The sequence below is a fragment of the Bombina bombina genome, chromosome 7 (assembly GCF_027579735.1).
Source record: "Bombina bombina isolate aBomBom1 chromosome 7, aBomBom1.pri, whole genome shotgun sequence".
In the NCBI taxonomy this organism is placed as follows: domain Eukaryota; kingdom Metazoa; phylum Chordata; class Amphibia; order Anura; family Bombinatoridae; genus Bombina; species Bombina bombina.
This window is the reverse complement of record NC_069505.1, coordinates 273,055,567-273,073,487: the sequence shown is the minus strand read 5'-3', so window position 1 is coordinate 273,073,487 and position 17,921 is coordinate 273,055,567. Positions and strand designations below refer to the sequence as shown.

The window sequence follows — 17,921 nt, the reverse complement described above, 5'->3', positions numbered from 1 at the left end:
AGGATTTGGCTTCAGCACCACCCACACACGAGTGATAACTGCCAACAAATGCTCACTATAAAAATACTGCTAGCTAAGAAAATATAGATATATTTCTCCTGTATAAAGCAGGTCTCACCCAAGGTTTAAAGCAGATCTGTCAAATTATTCATTTTCTAAAAATGTACAAAAATAACATTTGCTTTGTAGGATCTGCAAAGCTCTCCGACATGAAGGAACTTATTATGCTGTGCCAACCTTGTGTAAGGTTCTGTCCCACACATATGATCAACACATCTGACCCACCATGTGTTCAAGTAAATGAATAGGAAAATGCCCTGAGTAGATTACAGGTTAACCCTGCGATGAAAGGCAGATTATGTGCCAACAGAGCAGACATTTGCTGGAGATGCCAGATTATCAAGCACAATATGTCCTGTAGCGGGTGCAAAGTGAGCACACACTGCTACTTATTCCTACATGCTTCTCGGGTGCCGTATGCTTCTGGCGTGTACTGTGACTTCCGGAAAAGATGTGTGAAAGGCTGACAAAAAAGAAAGTACATAAACTGGTCAAATGCTATAAATATAGTCATGTATGGGAAATGCGAAGTGTTACATTGCTCAGACTTCATGGTGAGACACCCACTTATATGCAGACCTCTATGTTGTTAATTTGTTGGTGTGCACTGGGAAACCTTCTACACCAGTCATTCATTGGCTGTTCTGTACTGGTGCACCCCAGCTCGCTGGCTGAGCCATACTGGTGCACCCCAGCTCGCTGGCTGAGCAATACTGGTGCACCCCAGCTCGCTGGCTGAGCCATACTGGTGCACCCCAGCTCGCTGGCTGAGTCATACTGGTGCACCCCAGCTCGCTGGCTGAGCCATACTGGTGCACCCCAGCTCGCTGGCTGAGCCATACTGGTGCACCCCAGCTCGCTGGCTGAGCCATACTGGTGCACCCCAGCTGAGGTGTGTGCTTGTGTAAATATGTGTAATATATGTGTTCATAAATGTATATGTGGTTGTGTGTGTGTAAATATGTGTATGAGTATGTGTAAATATAAATATTTGTGTGGGTGTAGATGTGTATGTGTAAATATGTGTATGAGCGTGTATGTATGTAAAAATTATTATGCGAATCAGGACAAGCAGATTGTCACGAGGGACAACTAGATTGGGCTCCCGCTTTAATCCCTTGGACAAGTAGTTTTTTTTTTTGTTTGTTTGTTTTTTTAATTTCCATACCCCTGTCTGATGTAACCAAATACTAATAAAACTGTCTAAAAGATCATTAAAAAAAATCACTAAACAGAATGACACCAAGATTGACATATGATTTAGCCAATCACACAATACCACTGTATCAAACTATTTAATTGGCCAAAATATAAGTCGCATGATAGACTGCATGGGCCCATTCTGATGACATCACACTATGGCTGACCTTAAAGGACCAGTCAATATAGTAGATTTGCATAATCAACAAATGCATGATAAGAAGACAATGCAATAGCACTTAGTCTGAACTTCAAATGAGTAGTAGATTTTTTAAAAATAAATTGCAAAGTTATGTCTATTTCCACTCCCCCTGTATCATGTGACAGCCATCAGCCAATCACAAATGCATATACGCATATGCTGTGAATTCTTGCACATGCTCAGTAGGATCTGGTGACTCAAAAAGTGTAAATATAAAAAGACTGTGCACATTTTGTTAATGGAAGTAAATTGGGAAGTTGTTTAAAATTCCATGCTCTATCTGAATCAGGAAGTTTAATTTTGACTAATTTTTCATCTCTTGAGAAAGTCTGGGCGTTCTCAGACGAAACGCGTAGAGTTTGTTTCATAGCTGTATGTTATACTATAACACAGTTTGGATGTAAAGATACCTTTATATGCAGATTTTATTTGTGCCTTTTGTAAGTAGACATTTGTATGTGTGCACTTACACTGAATTAAAGAATACTACACTTGAATTGGGCTGCGCCTGTCTTTGCTTTCTTTTCACAGACTAATTTTGACTTGAGTGTCCCTTTAAAGGAATATGAAACCCAAATATATTTATTTCCTGATTCAGACAGAGCATGCCATTTTAAGCAACTTTCTAATTTACTCCTATTATGAATTTTTTTTCGTTCTCTTGTTATCTTTAGTTTAAAAAGGAGATTTATAGTTCAGCACCTGGGTAGAGCTTGCTGATTGGTGGCTGCATTTAACGTGCACTTGTCTGGAGAACTACATGACAGGAAATAGTTCTACCATCTAGTGCTCTTGCTAATGTATAACATTGTTGCAAAACTGCTGCCATATAGTACTGCAGACACGTGCACACTCCTGAACGTACCTACATAATATTCAACAAAGGATAACAAGAAAACAAAGAAAATTCGATTACAGAAGTACATTGGAAAGCTGTTTTGTGTTCTATATGAATCATGAAATAAATATTTGGGTTTTATTTTCCCTTTAAATTTGCTTCATTCTTTTGGTATCCTTTGTTGAAGGAACAGCAATGCAGTACACGGAGCTAGCTGAACAACCCGTTGAGAGGAGACATAGAGATATATAGATACATACATTCCTTAAATATTTTAATTATTTAAAGCAACAGGCAGTTTAAAAACGCAATAATATTTTGTTGATCTAATCCAGAGTTTTATGTGTTTAAAATGGGAGTCTGTCTGAACTAGAATACAGCCATAAAAATGTATTCCGCAGTATGATATTTATATCTTGATGCATGACTGAATTTTTGCCATGGTTCCTGAATGTTGTCACATTGGTATAATAAATAAACTCTGGTTTAAAATACGTTTGTTTATACAGGAACCTTCTTCTCTTTCAGAAGTTAACAAAACACATTTATACCTAAATCAATTCTATACAGGCCGCCTGCCAGCAAAGTACAATTAGGTGACTGGTAAAATTGAAACGTCAGCAGGAAAGGAAAGTAGATTTTTTTTTTCTATATTAAAGTGATTGTAAAAGTTTATTGAATAAGTGCCTGGTATCTAAAACTAATCTAAAAACAAGGGCACTTTTACAATGAAGATTTTTTTTAAAAAAAATACTTACCTTTCTTTATAGAAAACAGACCGGCGATCCTATGCCAGCATCTCCTGCTGTATTTGGCACAGTGATGACGAATCCGGCTTGCTCCAATCATTGCATGCCCCCTTTGTTGTCCAGGATTGGAGGAAGCTGGATCCGTCATTGCTGTGATAACTACAGCAGGAGTTGTGGGCGGAGGATCGCCGGTCTGTTTTCCATAAAGAAAAGTATTTTAAAAAAGAAACTTCATTATAAAGTTTATTGAATGAAAAGTGTCCCTGTTTTGAAGATGAGTTTCAGATACCGGGCACTTATTCATTAAACTTTACAATCACTTTAAGATGAAAGAGTAGGTGCAGCAAACAACCTTGGATCTGTAAAAAGGAAACAGAGGCGCCATAATGGTCTAGTACCACCAAAACAAATGGTAATATGAAGGATGCAAGTAATGTACTCACAAGCGTGATGCACCCATTGTGACCGTGATTTGACCGTCCATTGACAGAGAGCTGCCTCGTGTTGGATGATATGGACTTTGTTTGTTGTGTATTTGTTTTATTGATAGATGTTTAATTATTAGGTAGAAAGCGCCCCCTATGGGAGTAATTGGCATTTTTTTTTTAATGCACAAAAAGTTTAAACTTTATTGTAAATTAGTTTATATCCAAATTAAGGCAGCATGCCTACTTGTTTGTGACAGAGTATGCCTTCACATTAATATAATAATTACATTTTAAGAAAGTTTATCCACAAACAATGTTTAAACTTTATTGTAAATTGGTTTATGCCCAAATGAATACAGCAGGCCTACCTATGTGCCACAGACTATGCCCCCACATACATTTTTTTTATTATTTTTTTATTATTTTATTTTTATATTTTTATTAAGTTTTTATTGAGGATACATGCAATAACAATAAAGATGCAATATACACTTACGGACAGTAGTGTGAAGGATTAAGTGGCATATCACAAGATAATATAGGTTATATAGATATACATCATATGCGGATAAAAGGCTGAATATTGCACACTATTACACCATTAGAAAATCAGCAAACATTTAAATGGATAAGCGAATAAATCCACCACAGCCGCATGTATATATAAGTGAAACCTCATTTTCCTCTATTTGGAAAACACAATAGCCTCTCTTTTCCCAAATGGCCACTAACGGACCAAACAGAGTGTATATCACTAAAGAGAGGAGAACTAGAAAACATAATTTATGCTTACCTGATAAATGTATTTCTCTTGTAGTGTATCCAGTCCACGGATCATCCATTACTTATGGGATATTCTCCTTCCCAACAGGAAGTTGCAAGAGGATCACCCACAGCAGAGCTGCTATATAGTTCCTCCCCTAACTGTCATATCCAGTCATTCGACCGAAAACAAACAGAGAAAGGAGAAACCATAGGGTGCAGTGGTGACTGTAGTTTAATTAAAATTTAGACCTGCCTTAAAGTGACAGGGCGGGCCGTGGACTGGATACACTACAAGAGAAATAAATTTATCAGGTAAGCATAAATTATGTTTTCTCTTGTTAAGTGTATCCAGTCCACGGATCATCCATTACTTATGGGATACCAATACCAAAGCTAAAGTACACGGATGATGGGAGGGACAAGGCAGGATTAAGCGGAAGGAACCACTGCCTGAAGAACCTTTCTCCCAAAAACAGCCTCCGAAGAAGCAAAAGTATCAAATTTGTAAAATTTGAAAAAAAGTGTGAAGCGAAGACCAAGTCGCGGCCTTGCAAATCTGTTCAACAGAGGCTTCATTTTTAAAGGCCCAGGTGGAAGCCACAGCTCTAGTAGAATGAGCTGTAATCCTTTCAGGGGACTGCTGTCCAGCAGTCTCATAGGCTAGGCGTATTATGCTCCGAAGCCAAAAGGAAAGAGAGGTTGCCGAAGCTTTTTGACCTCTCCTCTGTCCAGAGTAAACGACAAACAGGGTAGATGTTTGACGAAAATCTTTAGTAGCTTGTAAGTAAAACTTCAAGGCACGGACTACGTCCAGATTATGTAAAAGACGTTCCTTCTTTGAAGAAGGATTAGGACACAATAATGGAACAACAATCTCTTGATTGATATTCTTGTTAGAAACCACCTTAGGTAAAAACCCAGGTTTGGTAGGCAGGACTACCTTATCTGCATGAAAAATCAGATAAGGAGAATCACATTGTAAGGCAGATAGCTCAGAGATTCTCCGAGCCGAGGAAATAGCCATCAAAAACAGAACTTTCCAAGATAAAAGTTTAATATCAATGGAATGAAGGGGTTCCAACGGAACTCCTTGAAGAACTTTAAGAACCAAGTTTAAGCTCCACGGGGGAGCAACAGGTTTAAACACAGGCTTAATTCTAACCAAAGCCTGGCAAAATGCCTGGACGTCTGGAACTTCTGCCAGACGCTTGTGCAAAAGAATAGACAGAGCAGAAATCTGTCCCTTTAAGGAACTAGCTGATAATCCTTTGTCCAAGCCCTCTTGGAGAAAAGACAATATTCTAGGAATCCTAACCTTACTCCATGAGTAATTCTTGGATTCACACCAATAAAGATATTTACTCCATATCTTGTGGTAGATATTCCTGGTAACAGGCTTTCGTGCCTGTATTAAAGTATCAATGACTGACTCGGAGAAGCCACGCTTTGATAGAATCAAGCGTTCAATCTCCATGCAGTCAGTCTCAGAGAAATTAGATTTGGATGATTGAAAGGACCTTGTATCAGAAGGTCCTGTCTTAGAGGCAGAGTCCATGGTGGAAAGGATGACATGTCCACTAGGTCTGCATACCAAGTCCTGCGTGGCCACGCAGGTGCTATCAGAATCACTGATGCTCTCTCCTGTTTGATTTTGGCAATCAGGGAGCAGAGGAAACGGTGGAAACACATAAGCCAGGTTGAAGAACCAAGGCGCTGCTAGAGCATCTATCAGCGTCGCTTCTGGGTCCCTGGACCTGGATCCGTAACAAGGAAGCTTGGCGTTCTGGCGAAACGTCATGAGATCCAACTCTGGTTTGCCCCAACGATGAATCAACTGAGCAAACACCTCCGGATGGAGTTCCCACTCCCCCGGATGGAAAGTCTGACGACTTAGAAAATCTGCCTCCCAGTTCTCCACGCCTGGGATATGGATTGCTGACAGGTGGCAAGAGTGGTACTTTGCCCAGCGAATTATATTTGAGACTTCTAACATCGCTAGGGAACTCCTGGTTCCCCCTTGATGGTTGATGTAAGCCACAGTCGTGATGTTGTCCGACTGAAATCTGATGAACCTCAGTGTTGCTAACGGAGGCCAAGCCAGAAGAGCATTGAATATCGCTCTTAACTCCAGAATATTTATTGGAAGGAGTTTCTCCTCCTGAGTGCACGATCCCTGTGCCTTCAGGGAATTCCAGACTGCACCCCAACCTAGAAGGCTGGCATCTGTTGTTACAATTGTCCAATCTGGCCTGCGAAAGGTCATACCCTTGGACAGGTGTACCCGAGACAACCACCAGAGAAGAGAATCTCTGGACTCTTGATCCAGATTTAGCAGAGGGGACAAATCTGTGTAATCCCCATTCCACTGACTCAGCATGCATAATTGCAGCGGTCTGAGATGAAGGCGCGCAAATGGCACTATGTCCATTGCCGCTACCATTAAGCCGATTACCTCCATACACTGAGCTACCGAAGGGCACGGAATGGAGTGAAGAACACAGCAAGCATTTAGAAGTTTTGATAACCTGGACTCCGTCAGGTAAATTTTCATTTCTACAGAATCTATAAGAGTCCCTAAGAAGGAGACTCTTGTGAGTGGGGATAGAGAACTCTTTTCCTCGTTCACTTTCCACCCGTGCGACCTCAGAAATGCCAGAACTATCTCTGTATGAGACTTGGCAACTTGAAAGCTTGACGCCTGTATCAGGATGTCGTCTAGACACGGAGCCACCACTATGCCTCGCGGTCTTAGAACCGCCAGAAGTGAGCCCAGAACCTTTGTAAAGATTCTCGGGGCTGTAGCCAACCCAAAGGGAAGAGCTACAAATTGGTAATGCCTGTCTAGAAAGGCAAACCTTAGAAACCGATGATGATCTTTGTGAATCGGTATGTGAAGGTGGGCATCCTTTAAGTCCACTGTGGTCATGTACTGACCTTCTTGGATCATGTGTAGGATGGTCCGAATAGTTTCCATTTTGAAAGATGGAACTCTGAGGAATTTGTTTAAGATCTTTAGATCCAAAATTGGTCTGAAGGTTCCCTCTTTTTTGGGAACCACAAACAGATTCGAATAAAAACCCTGTCCTTGTTCCGTCCGCGGAACTGGATGGATCACTCCCATAACTAGGAGGTCTTGCACACAGCGTAGGAATGCCTCTTTCTTTATCTGATTTGCAGATAGCCTTGAAAGATGAAATCTCCCTTGTGGAGGGTAAGCTTTGAAGTCCAGAAGATATCCCTGAGATATGATCTCCAACGCCCAGGGATCCTGAACATCTCTTGCCCACGCCTGGGCGAAGAGAGAAAGTCTGCCCCCTACTAGATCCGTCGCCGGATAGGGGGCAGTTCCTTCATGCTGTCTTAGAGGCAGCAGCAGGCTTTCTGACCTGCTTGCCTTTGTTCCAGGACTGGTTAGGTTTCCAGGCCTGCTTAGATTGAGCAAAAGTTCCCTCTTGTTTTGAAGCGGAGGAAGTTGATGCTGCACCTGCCTTGAAATTTCGAAAGGCACGAAAATTAGACTGTTTGGCCTTTACTTTGGCCTTGTCCTGAGGAAGGGTGTGACCCTTACCTCCAGTAATGTCAGCAATAATTTCCTTCAAACCAGGCCCGAATAAGGTCTGCCCCTTGAAAGGAATGTTGAGTAATTTAGACTTCGGAGTCACGTCAGCTGACCAGGATTTAAGCCATAGCGCCCTACGCGCTTGGATGGCGAATTCCGGAATTCTTAGCCGTTAGTTTAGTCAAATGAACAATGGCATCAGAAACAAATGAGTTAGCTAGCTTAAGTGTTCTAAGCTTGTCAATAATTTCAGTTAATGGAGCTGTATGGATGGCCTCTTCCAGGGCCTCAAACCAGAATGCCGCCGCGGCCGTGACAGGCGCAATGCATGCAAGGGGCTGTAAAATAAAACCTTGTTGAATAAACATTTTCTTAAGGTAACCCTCCAATTTTTTATCCATTGGATCTGAAAAAGCACAACTGTCCTCAACCGGGATAGTAGTACGCTTTGCTAAAGTAGAAACTGCTCCCTCCACCTTAGGGACCGTCTGCCATAAGTCCCGTGTAGTGGCGTCTATTGGAAACATTTTTCTAAATATAGGAGGTGGGGAAAAAGGCACACCCGGTCTATCCCACTCCTTGCTAATAATTTCTGTAAGCCTTTTAGGTATAGGAAAAACATCAGTATACACCGGTACCGCATAGTATTTATCCAGCCTTCACAATTTCTCTGGTACTGCAACTGTGTTACAGTCATTCAGAGCAGCTAATACCTCCCCAAGCAACACACGGAGGTTCTCAAGCTTAAATTTAAAATTAGAAATCTCTGAATCAGGATTCCCCGAATCAGAGATGTCACCCACAGACTGAAGCTCTCCGTCCTCATGATCTGCATATTGTGACGCAGTATCAGACATGGCCCTTACAGCATCTACGCGCTCTGTATTTCTCCTAACCCCAGAGCAATCGCGCTTGCCTCTTAATTCAGGCAACCTGGATAATACCTCTGACAGGGTATTATTCATGATTGCAGCCATGTCCTGCAAGGTAATCGCTATGGGCGTCCCTGATGTTATTGGCGCCATATTAGCGTGCATCCCCTGAGCGGGAGGCGAAGGGTCTGACACGTGGGGAGAGTTAGTCGGCATAACTTCCCCCTCGTCAGAATCTTCTGGTGATATTTCTTTTATAGTTAAAGACTGATCTTTACTGTTTAAGGTGAAATCAATACATTTAGTACACATTCTCCTATGGGGCTCCACCATGGCTTTCAAACATAATGAACAAGTAGTTTCCTCTGTGTCAGACATGTTTAAACAGACTAGCAATGAGACTAGCAAGCTTGGAAAACACTTTAAACAAGTTTACAAGCAATATAAAAAACGTTACTGCACCTTTAAGAAACACAAATTTTGTCAAAATTTGAAATAACAGTGAAAAAAGGCAGTTACACTAACGAAATTTTTACAGTGTATGTAACAAGTTAGCAGAGCATTGCACCCACTTGCAAATGGATGATTAACCCTTAATACCCAAAAAATAATAAAAGACAAAAACGTTTTTTTTTTTTTTGTTTTTTTTCAAACAGTCACAATAACTGCCACAGCTCTACTGTGGCTTTTTACCTCCCTCAAAAACGACTTTGAAGCCTTTTGAGCCCTCCAGAGATGTCCTGGATCATGCAGGAAGAAGCTGGATGTCTGTGTCTGTAATTTTTGCTGTGCAAAAAAACGGCAAAATAGGCCCCTCCCACTCATATTACAACAGTGGAAAGCCTAAGGAAACTGTTTCTAGGCAAAATTCAAGCCAGCCATGTGGGAAAAAAACTAGGCCCCAATATGTTTTATCACCAAATACATATAAAAACGATTAAACATGCCAGCAAACGTTTTATATTACATTTTTATAAGAGTATGCATCTCTATTAATAAGCCTGATACCAGTAGCTATCACTGCATTTAAGGCTTTACTTACATTAGTTCGGTATCAGCAGCATTTTCTAGCTAATTCCATCCCTAGAAAAATATTAACTGCACATACCTTATTGCAGGAAAACCTGCACGCCATTCCCTCTCTGAAGTTACCTAACTCCTCAGAATATGTGAGAACAGCCATGGATCTTAGTTACTTCTGCTAAGATCATAGAAAACGCAGGCAGATTCTTCTTCTAAATACTGCCTGAGATAAACAGTACACTCCGGCACCATTTAAAAATAACAAACTTTTGATTGAAGAATAAACTAAGTATAAAACACCACACTCCTCTTACGACCTCCATCTTGGTTGAGGCTTGCAAGAGAATGACTGGATATGACAGTTAGGGGAGGAACTATATAGCAGCTCTGCTGTGGGTGATCCTCTTGCAACTTCCTGTTGGGAAGGAGAATATCCCATAAGTAATGGATGATCCGTGGACTGGATACACTTAACAAGAGAAACTAAACTTAAATCAAATTGGGCCACTTTTGGACCCTTGTAGCTGTGTTTATACATATGTTTTTAGATACCGAATAGAGAGGGGGCTAAAAAAAGGAAAACAACTAGTAAAAAGCGTCACAATTTATAGCTTCAGAGGGGTAGTTTTTGAGAAAAAAATTCCTTAGTTTACAAAGTAAGTTATGTGAATGGGGGGGAGAGGGAGAGGTGAAATTAACTATGGGGCATATAGATTTTAATATTTGGTAGCAGAGTGAAGATAGTATGTGGCTAGTATAGAATAAGGTTCAGTACTATGCTTAAACTCTTCCTTATTATGGGGTACGGGTGTGCTACTCACAAGTCAGAACACATAATATTAGAATAGACAGTTGCACCAAACCGTAAACATCATACATGGTATAACTAACAAGCAAAAGTTGTGCATTCATATGATACATGATTTTGTCTAATCAATGACACTATAGAGCACACAGCTACCAACTAAGGGCCGTACAGTAATAGTGGTCCTGTGAATAAGGTTCTGACTGGTAGTGATAGTCCAGTATCACAGGCATAAATACGTTTCATGGCCAATATCTTGAAAAATGATTGTAGTTTTGCATTAACAATTATACATTTGTACAGGAGTTTACTATCTTGGACTACCAAAAAAGTCTAGCAGGACTTTTAACGATAACTAGCAAAAAAAAAAAAAAAGTACTAATATAGGAGTACAATACAGAGAAGTATAAACCAGTACAATTAATATAACCCTCAAACAGAACATTTTTGTCAACTAGCTATATATCACCTATAGGAGTTGTTGTTTGGTACATTTTTCCATTCAGCCTGGCTAACCTTTATATAGTACCTAATTGGCAGTTCTTTATATTTCAGTTCGGGTGTTATATGGGACTGCATGTATACCTAAACCGCAGCCGCCCTTCTGAATTAGTAGAGTCTCTGTATAGTGGGGTATAATGACTTAACCCACCACTGCTCTCCAGATCTTAAAACCTGACGCAGAGCCCGAACAAATCCCATGCTGCTGTATCTTATCAGGCAAGTGGACTGGGATTTCCGTATTCCCGCTCGGTCCTAAGCACATCCCGCTCAAGTTGCAGCACACATCCTCACGATCGCCCGACTTGGCTTCCACTAATGCGGTGCCGGTCTTTGTAGGGCTTGCCCTGTGGCCACGTGACAGATTTAATACCCACTTTTGGGGTTCGGCCGCATCTCCCAGAAAGCAAGTAAATGAAGGAAGGTTAAAGTCTTCCAAGCTGTATGGATCCAGAGTTGAGCCATGTTCACAGCACAAAGAAATCAGCCGAGAACCCACGGTGCGCACCTCTCTCTCTCCGTTCGCCGCATCTGGCACAATGATATCCTCCGGGCCGGCACTCTGCAGGATGTTAGCAAACTTCTGTAGCAGCGATTCCTCAAAGTCTACAAAGAGGGCAAGTAGCCTTGTAGAAAGATCCTCCATGATAGAGCTTATATTAGCTTCTCCCATTAATATGGGGGGGGGGGGGGGAACAGCAGCCTAGGCTCCAAAGGTAGCTACATAGTACTATGAAAGACACTATGGCTTCAGCTATGGCGCAGTATATCAGCCTCCTCAGGGCCACACTGGATAGTATAGGTCAGGAACGGAGTCACAACAAAAGCTCACAAACAAATTAAATATATTCCTGGGCAAGTTTGTCATAGGTAGTCCCAATATAAAGTAGAAGTTTCTCAGAAATATGTAATTAAATACTATACAACTATAAATGATGGAAGAGCTCCTGTAATGCACATCCTGCCGATCCAGAGGTCAGCTCCGCCCCCTAAATTGGTACTTTTACCTCATTTATATAAACACCCTTGGATGCCTTATAGTCAAATGGTTAAAGGGACAGTCTACTTAAGAATTTTCATGGTTTAAAAAGATAGATAATACCTTTATTACCCATTCCCCAGTTTTGCATAAACAATATGGTTAAATTAATATACCTTTTTACCTCTGTGATGACCTTGTAACTAAGCCTCTGCAGACTGCCCCCTTATTTCAGTTATTTTGACAGACTTGCATTTTAGCCAATGCTAACTCAAATAATTCCACAGGAGTGAGCACAATGTTATTTATATGGCACAAATGTCACATGTCTAGTTATAAAAAAACTGTCAAATGCAATAAGATAAGTGGAGGCCTTAGAAATTAGCATATGAGCCTACCTAGGTTTAGCTTTTTAAAAAAGAATACTAAGAGAACAAAGCAAATTTGATTATAAAAGTAAACTGGAAAGTTGCTTACAATTGCATGCCCTATCTAAATCATGAAAGTTTAATTTTGGCAAGACCGTCCCTTTAAAATATCGGCACTAAATTCCACCTCGTAGGAAGTGATCATTACCTTTGTACATTTCTGAAGGTAAATAACACGCTTCAATCACACAAAGCTGACTACACCTTCACACCCACTCATACCAACTGAATAACTATATGCTGTCCATTCTAGAGGAGCCACAGGTGGACACAGGTAATCTGTGGATGCAGAATTCCCAGGAAATCTGCTACTCTTAATATGCAAGATAAATAGAATTGTATGTTAGAATAATGACGGATCTGCCTGTATCTCCCATTCTGGCCTGCTGGCGAATGCTTTTATTGCAAGAAATCAGATGTATAAAAATAGCACACAGTCAGCGTCCTTCACGCAGCATTTCTATTAGAGACATGAGAAATAGTGAGGGACAAACGCTGCACAGCCACTGCTCTCAGGCATTGAGCATCGGTGACCTTTAGTGTGTCCTGAGGGTGACTATTCAACTTATAATCCTAACGGACATAATGACAAGGGAGCGTAATAAATCAGGAGTGGAATCTGGTCAATCTACATAAAAAAAATATGTTTTTTTTCCCTTTCATGATTCAGAGAGAGCATGCAATTTTAAGCAACTTTCTAATTTACTCCTATTATCAATTTGTCTTTGTTCTCTTGCTATCTTTATTTGAAAAACAAGAATGTAATCTTAGGAAGTGGCCGATCTTTGGTTCAGCACCTGGGTAGAAAGTTGCTTAAAAAAAAATTGGGTTTCATATCCCTTTAACACAACTATCAAAAACCATTTGACATGTTCTCTCTCCAGAAAATACATATAGTTGTTTTTGTTTTGCGGAACCATATTGTTTGGGGTTCAAAATGTACTAAATTCCAAAAAAAATGTTTTGTTTTTCTCGATACATTTCAGACCTTTTGATCTATTGCATTTATGGAGAGATACTTAAATAAAAACAAATCTCTCATGTTGGCATTAACAGAACACACACATAATACAAGATCCAGAACAAGGTAACGATCATTTGTATAACAGCAGGTGGTACTTACAAGCATTGCCCCAAAAACATGACCCCATATTGAATAGAATCTGAATGCTGGTAGGAATAGATCATTGTAATGTGACCAGGAAGTAAATGGCTATAAACATCCCTGAAACATAAAAGAAATCCAGTATTAGCAAAGTGAGGATGATTTACAACATATAGCAGAATTAGCTCATCTCTTAACAAAAACCCTTTCAGGTCACATGGTCTTAAAAAAACATCACAATAAGGGGGGGAAAACATATTCTGCATCAACCCCCAAAAGTAAAAAATAAAATCCATATTTCTGTCTCTAACAAAATGACATTCATGTGCTGCAGAGATATTATATACTATATATATATATAGCCAGAGAGAATGAGATGTGTTGTGCACAGCACCTAAGAGGTTTTTAAGCTGAAACAGAAGCAAGCAACACAGCTTCTGGCATCAAGAGGGTTAACCAAAAAGCAGAAGTCAGCCAGTATTACTATTTCCTAGCAATTACTTTATCTACTGGCATTTCTATTACAAAGAGCAAGAGCCACGTTCGTTAGCTTCAGTAGCTTGCACTTTCTGCTGCAAAAGGTAAAAGCACTGGCCAAAAGATTATAGGAAAAATCCTAAAATGTTCATTGTCTCCAGTATCTTATAGGTCATTGGCCACCACTTACCTTCTCTTAATATAACACACAAGCAGTACCTGGTATGCCAGCCTGTGCTACTGCGATGCCACCAGCCTCCAGGAAAAAAGCAACCAATGTGTTTCTAAGATACAGAGTCTGGCAAATACCCAGAGTTCTGTTTGTCATCTATACATGGTCTGATGATGGGAGGGGAAACGTCTTACAGCCAACAGGCAATGGGGATACAGAACGGCAGTGAATGCACAGAAAAGCCTCCCAGCTGAGTGGGTGAACACAGGATTTAAAAAAAAAAATTAAAAAAAAAAAAAAACAACTCTTAAAACGGACATGAAACCCAAAATTTTTCTTTCATGATTTAGGTCGAACAAACCATTTTAAACAACTTTTCCAGTTTACGTCTATTATCAAATTTGTTTCATTCTCTTGGTATTATTTGTTGAAGGAGCAGCAATGCACTACTGGTTTCTAACTGAACACGTGGGTGAGCCAATGACAATCAGTATATATAAGCAGCCACCAATCAGCAGCTAGAACCTAGGTTCTTTGCTGCACCTGAGCTTTCCTAGATAAACCTTTCAGCAACGGATGACGCAAATTAAATAAAAGAAGTAAATAAAAGTTGTTTAACCCTTTGAGTGCTAACGATGGTTCTGAGCCGTCGCAAATTGTCCCAGTCAGGTGCTGACTACGGCTGAGAGCCGTCGCTAGCACTCTCCCACCTTGAGGGCAATCTGGGTGCTCTCACGACTCCCACCCCAGTGATCTGGCCTGTATAGTGACAGGCATCTGCACAGTATTGGGAAATGGGGACATGCTGAATAGGAGCCTGTATCTCAGGCATCTAAGCAGATACAGACCCCCAAGACCCACCGTTGGAAAGGTAATTGCCTAACCTTTCCAACGGTATAAGTCATGGGGATCTGGAAAAAAAAAAATTAAAAGTAAAAAAATATATATTTTAAAAAAACAAAACAAAAAAAAACAACAACAGAAAAAACTCTCAAATCTAGCTTAGCACCCAGGTGGGAAATTGTTTAGCACTCAAAGAGTTAAAATTGTATGCTCTGTTTAAATCATGAATGTTTAAAGTGATGGTAAATCCTAGCGTTTAGGAAACGCTAGGATTTACAATCGTAACAAATAAAGGGGACTTTCATTCATGAAGTATAAAATACTTCATTCTGAAAGCCCCTTTATTTGTTATCAGCGTTTGCTGCGCTGAGCTGCTAAAGGCAGCCCACGGCAGAACGCAATTTGGCTGAGAGGTGACGTTTCCACCTCTTAGCCAATAGCTGTATTTCCCGCACGGCTATTGGCTAAGAGGTGGAAACGTCACCTCTCAGCCAAATTGCGTTCTGCCGTGGGCTGCCTTTAGCAGCTCAGCGCAGCAAACGCTGATAACAAATAAAGGGGCTTTCAGAATGAAGTATTTTATACTTCATGAATGAAAGTCCCCTTTTTTGTTACGATTGTAAATCCTAGCGTTTCCCAAACGCTAGGGTTTACCATCACTTTAATTATGACTTTACCGTCCCTTTAAGGGACTGAAAAGTAAGATATGTTTAATTCAGCTACAGAAAAACACTAAAACATACATACAAAAATAAAGCTCAGTGCAATAGTTAAACCGCTGTGCATATATTAACCTGCTGCATGCCAGAAAGAATATTTTCTCTGCTGCTCGCCTGAGTACACTATCCCTTTTAAAACAGTGAGGATTCAGTAGGACCTCAGTATGCTTAGGGTGATCAATGTTTCAGAGTATGACTTCACTGAGTGAGGAAGTTCTAACACTACCCATCTGCCACTCCCAACTGCTCATGCACAGAGCGCTTGTTACATCCATAAACACACCGCTGTAAAGGTGGGCACAGAAAAGCACACAGCTGTTACTGCATATACAGAGAGAAGTCAGATAACCAGTTATATAAGAGAATGAAAGGAACAGTCAGAGCAAGAAATAATTATTAGAGTCTGGAGGCAAATATTAACAGAGCTATATAGGGTCTTCCCTCAGTTCTCCTAAACACTTAAAAATATTCAGACTTAAAGTGAAGGTGAATTTTGATGAATTAGTGCCCCGGTATTAATAATCCTATTAAAAACAAGCACACTTTAATTCATCAAAATTGACATTTTACTCGTTTTCTTCAAAAATTTACCTTTTAATCCTGGCAGCCTCTCCAGCACTTCCTCCGCCCGTCGCAAGTCGTCTTCGCGGGTCCAAAATTACGAATCCGGCTTCCTCCTATCACAGTGTTGCATCAGGGCAAGATTCCCCCACGGGGGAAGCCGTGATTGGAGGAAGCCGGATTTGTCATTTCTGACATCCGCAGAGTCTTCCGACGGCCGGGGAAATTGCTGGAGCGTATGCCAGGATTAAAAAGGTACGTTTTTGAAGAAAACAAGTGAAATGTCAATTTTGATGAATTAAAGTGCCCTTGTTTTTAATAGGATTATTAAAAACCGGGCACCAATTCATCAAAATTGATCTTCACTTTAAAAGGGACAGTCTTCGCTAAAATTGTTATTGTTCAAAAAGATAGATAACACCTTTATTACCCATTCCCCAGCTTTGCACAACTAACATTGTTATATTAATAAACTTTATAACATTTAAACCTCTAAATTTCTGCCTGTTTCTAAGCCACTACAGACAGCCTCAATCAAATGCTTTATTATTTGCTTTTCACAACAGGAGACTGTTGTCATATAGATAACATATAGATAACATTGTGCTCACGCCCGTGGGTTCTGCACAACACAGCTAAAATGCAAGTCAATATATAATAAATAAAAAGTCATGTGATGCGGAATCTGTTGGCACTCTACAAATACCTGATAATAATAATGTGATCAGAGGGTTGTCAGAAGAGGCTTAGATAAAAAGGTAATCACAGAGGTTAAAAGTATATTAAAAGTACATTACTATAACCATGTTGGCTGTGCAAAACTGGGGAATGGGTAATAAAATTGAGTCCACTGTCCCTTTTCTTTGCATAAATGTTTTATAGATAATCCACTTATATAGCCCACCCGGGAGTGTTTTTGTAACAATGTATAGTTTTCCTGATTTTCAGACTCCTAACCAAGCCCCAAAGATTTAGATGTATACTGATGTCTACAGACTATGGGTTGTGTAATGGGTCTTTTCAGATGCAGGGAGGGGGGAAGTGTCTACTGTTCCTGTTTTCCCAGCACCTTTCACTGGGTTTCCCAGCCTAACCTCATCAACAGTGCTAAACTGGGAGCTTCTAAGTAAGTTTTTTTAACTGTTTTATACTGGATGTTTATATCAGTATCTGTTCATATTCTTCTTTATAGTATTGTCTAATGCATGCAGTTAAATGAAAACTGGTGTATACTGCCCCTTTGTCAGGTATGGATCATTTAAATCTTTATTGGAAAGTGCTATTTTTTTTTCTTCTCTCAACCTTTTGCCACTTAGATATGGGATCTAAGAAAATGGGTCCTGACATCTGGTTAAATGCCTGGACTAACTTAGGGAGAGGAGGGAGCTAACAGCCTCTTATCTCCCTACTGTGAAATGGGCTGGCACTGCTGCAACCTCCCTTCTTTTCACATCCACTACAGAAGCAATAGACTGCCTGCAGATGAAGCAGAACTGTGAGTAAAGTCAAGAGGTTAAATGGCTGTTTTGTGCGTTTCTTGCAATAAAGAAGTTTAAATCGGCTACACACCAGTGAATTAACCCCTTGTATGCATGCCAAGCAATCAAGGATTGAGTCAATTTTGTGTGTCTGTTG

At 40.3% G+C, this 17,921-nt stretch overlaps 1 protein-coding gene across 1 annotated transcript in view; it reads right to left on the bottom strand.

The window, feature by feature from the left end:
• TMCC1 (transmembrane and coiled-coil domain family 1) overlaps positions 1-17,921 on the bottom strand; it is a 392,643-nt gene that overhangs the window by 301,378 nt on the left and 73,344 nt on the right. The window contains exon 2 of the mRNA XM_053720760.1: positions 13,533-13,634. The gene's annotated coding sequence lies outside the window, so the exon portion shown is untranslated. The remainder of the gene's footprint in view (positions 1-13,532; positions 13,635-17,921) is intronic.